The 3,203-nt window shown below is 41.1% G+C and overlaps 1 pseudogene; it reads left to right on the top strand.

The window, feature by feature from the left end:
* Positions 1 to 349: 349 nt before the first annotated feature.
* Positions 350 to 1,008, top strand: LOC141420335 (N-lysine methyltransferase KMT5A pseudogene; annotated as a pseudogene).
* The last annotated feature ends 2,195 nt before the right edge of the window (positions 1,009 to 3,203 follow it).

The following is a 3,203-nucleotide window of genomic DNA, read 5'->3' as shown; positions in this document are numbered from 1 at the left end:
GTAATCTCACTCCCTGTCCTCCTATGCTATGAGCCCCTTCCCCCACTTCTCCTGGGTCCTCACTCCAGGCAGGAAGATGTTCAAGCCCCCTGTGGTGGTAGCCATGGTCCCAGACTGGAGATGGTGGAGCACAGCCCCCCACTCCCTGTACCAACAGGGAGAAAGTGTTTGCTGGGATTTCAAAGATATATTTCTACATGAGCCTGAACAGAACAAATTCTCTGGAATGTGTTTCCCTCTTCAGAAAGAGAACTTGGCTCCACATCACTAAGTCAATTTCCAGGAGTAACAATTAGCCAGAATCTACAGGAAACAAGAAGAGAAAAAAAATCTGAGACTATGAAACACCATGACATCTGAGGAACATAAGATCAAAGGTGTCAGATGAGGCTCCCCAGGCACATTTTCCAAAACCAAAATATACAGCAGTAGAACCTCCAAAAAGTCCACCATAATCATGTGATTCTACCAATATAGACATCACCAAGAAAGCCCTGAAAAACTTTTCAAGGACAAAGAGGTCCCTTGGAAAAAAAGTTCAAGGAAAAATGCAACAGAATTGCAAACTCACAGATTTTTACCCAGGCTGAAGGAGGAGCTCTAGGAAGAGCAAATCTGAGCTGCAGTCTGAAGAAAGGAAAAGAATAGATGAGTTGATTGAAAGTGGAAAAGAAGAAGGATGAAATTGACTTCATCTATAGCAAAGGCAGGAATGTGATCAATGATGCCAAGAAGCAAGAGGCTCTATATGCACATGTCTCCTCCACAGGCTGCTACATGTAATATTTTCAGTATCTGAGCAAGATTAAGTGTGTGGATGCAACTCTAGAGACAAATCACCTGGGGAGCCTGATCCCTCACAGCAACTATGGGAACTGCCAAACCAAATTGCATGACATTGATGGCGTGCCTCACTTCATCCTCATCACTTCTGTGACATTGCAAGAGGGAGAATTTCCTGTATATGGTGACCACAGCACAGCCTCCATAGAAGTGTACCCATTCTGAAGTGGGCCTCCCCACTGCCCCACTTTAAAGACAAAGTGTCCTCAAAGGGAAATGACTTTTTTTTACACACTTCCTCTTAGTGGATTACTCTGTATGCTTTTATGAAGCATATTAAGATGACTTTTCACTCTAGTATTTGAATATCTATTATAGGATTCCAAGGTGGACATGAACAGATGGCATTATAGTACCAAAACTTTTATATTCTAGTTATTTCTGTAATTTTTTGTATGTAAGTTGAATGTTTGTATATTCCATGCATGCAGTCCAAGACGTGGCACTTTATATTATTTTTTCTTTATTGGCAGTGGTAGGGTTTGAACTCAGGACCTTGAGCTTGCGAAGCAGGCACTCTACCAATTGAGCCACACCCTCAGACCCTTGGCTCAGGTTTTAGAAGAGTGAGTCAAACATGCAATAGGAGGCCAATTGTGTCTGGGTCTTCTGTGGAATAGTGAGGACTGTCCCCACTGATGCCCAAGGATAGGTGGGTGTGAGGAGACACCCCCAATGCATGGCTAGGCTGGGATATCTCCAAGTTATTATTCTTTCCTCTCAACAGGCACATGTTGAAGTGTGTAGATATTTTAAAATGATTTTACAGTATGCTAGCTTCCCCTCTGCCTTTTGAAAACTTATCAACTCCAGGGTCTGTGAGCCCAGGCTAAGCACAGATCTGCAAATTGTCACATAGGATGGGCAATGGAACCAGAGGGAGGTGGGAAAAGCACTGCTTCCCAACTCTTCTGGGGTGGGGATTCCTGAAAATGGGTTAATTCTTTATAGAAATGTGTACAATGAATTTACTTTAAAAAAATAATAAAAAAGATAAAAAACAGAAAACAACTTACATGTATATAAGTCTTAAAGTAAGCAAACCGTCTACATTGTTTTGTTTTATTTTGTGGATTTTTTTTTGTCGATTTTGTGGATTTGAGATGGTACTGTACTCATCAAAAATAAAATTTTTAGTAGGACCAGAAGTTTCTTAACCAGTTCACCTATCCACCAACTCAATTCTGCTGAGTTGAAAGTTCCCATCCTAATGTCAAGAAATCTGTGTGTCAGACCACCTAGTGTCTATCCTATGAATACATAGCCATGAACTGACATGTAGCCTATGATCTTTACTCTTGTGGACACAGCCTGAGGAAGGCAGAAGGTATGCTTGGGAGCCAACAGAGCCTGGTGACCTGGGAACAAGGATAAACCTTATGTTTTCACCTGGAGTGTGACAGAAAGAGTGGTGACTTCCTCTTTCCACTCTAGAGGGATGGATTCTCACTCTTTATTGTAAGTACAGGTCTCAGGAACTGGGACTTGGGGGTTCCTGCCCATTCTGATCCAGGTAAATGTGAATGGATACAGGTATGAGAAATATACCTACTCCTTGTTCCCCCCTCACTCTACCTTGTGCCTCACAAGAATGATACCTAAGAAAATCGTCCCCACTCACCTGCTAGCTTAATTATCGGTCAGCAAATTGGAAGAGAATCCAAGGAGTGTGTAAATGTAAGAACAAATGCTTTGTTGTACCTGTTTGTGGTTTAGCTTTATATTTTTTCTATATTTTTAATTTTTATTTTTTAATTTGTTTATTCATATGTGCATACAATGTTTGGGCCATTTCTCCACCCTACCCACGACCCTTCCCTTTCTCCCCCATCCCCTCGCTTTCAGGCAGAATCTGTTCTGCCCTTATCTCTAATTTTGTTGAAGAGAAAGTATAAGCAATAATAAGAAAGACAAATCCTTTTTTCTAGTTGAGATAAGGACAGCTATACAGAGAGATTCCTAGCATTGCTTCCATGTACAAATGTGTTACATCCTAAGTTGATTCATCTCTAACTGACCTTTTCACTAGTTCCTGATCCCCATATCATATTGATCACTGTTGCTTTAAGGTTTCTGTATTAGTTCCTCTGCAATGGAGACATCAAATATCATCACATTTGGGATTTTTACCTGTCCCCATACGTCCCATGTGTGTTCTCTCCTTATCATGTGACCCAAGTTCAACCACATTGCTGTATTTGCCCTAGATCTAAAGTCCGCATATGAGGAAGACTATATGATTTTTGGTCTTCTGAGCCTGGCTAACCTGACTCAGAATGATGTTCTCCAGTTCCATCCATTTATTTGTGAATGATAAGATTTCATCCTTTTTCATGGGTGAGTAAAATTCCATTGCATAT

Source organism: Castor canadensis, unplaced genomic scaffold (genome assembly GCF_047511655.1).
Source record: "Castor canadensis unplaced genomic scaffold, mCasCan1.hap1v2 HAP1_SCAFFOLD_124, whole genome shotgun sequence".
Lineage (NCBI taxonomy): Eukaryota > Metazoa > Chordata > Mammalia > Rodentia > Castoridae > Castor > Castor canadensis.
The sequence above is the reverse complement of the archived record's forward strand: the minus strand, read 5'-3'. Positions and strand labels throughout refer to the sequence as shown.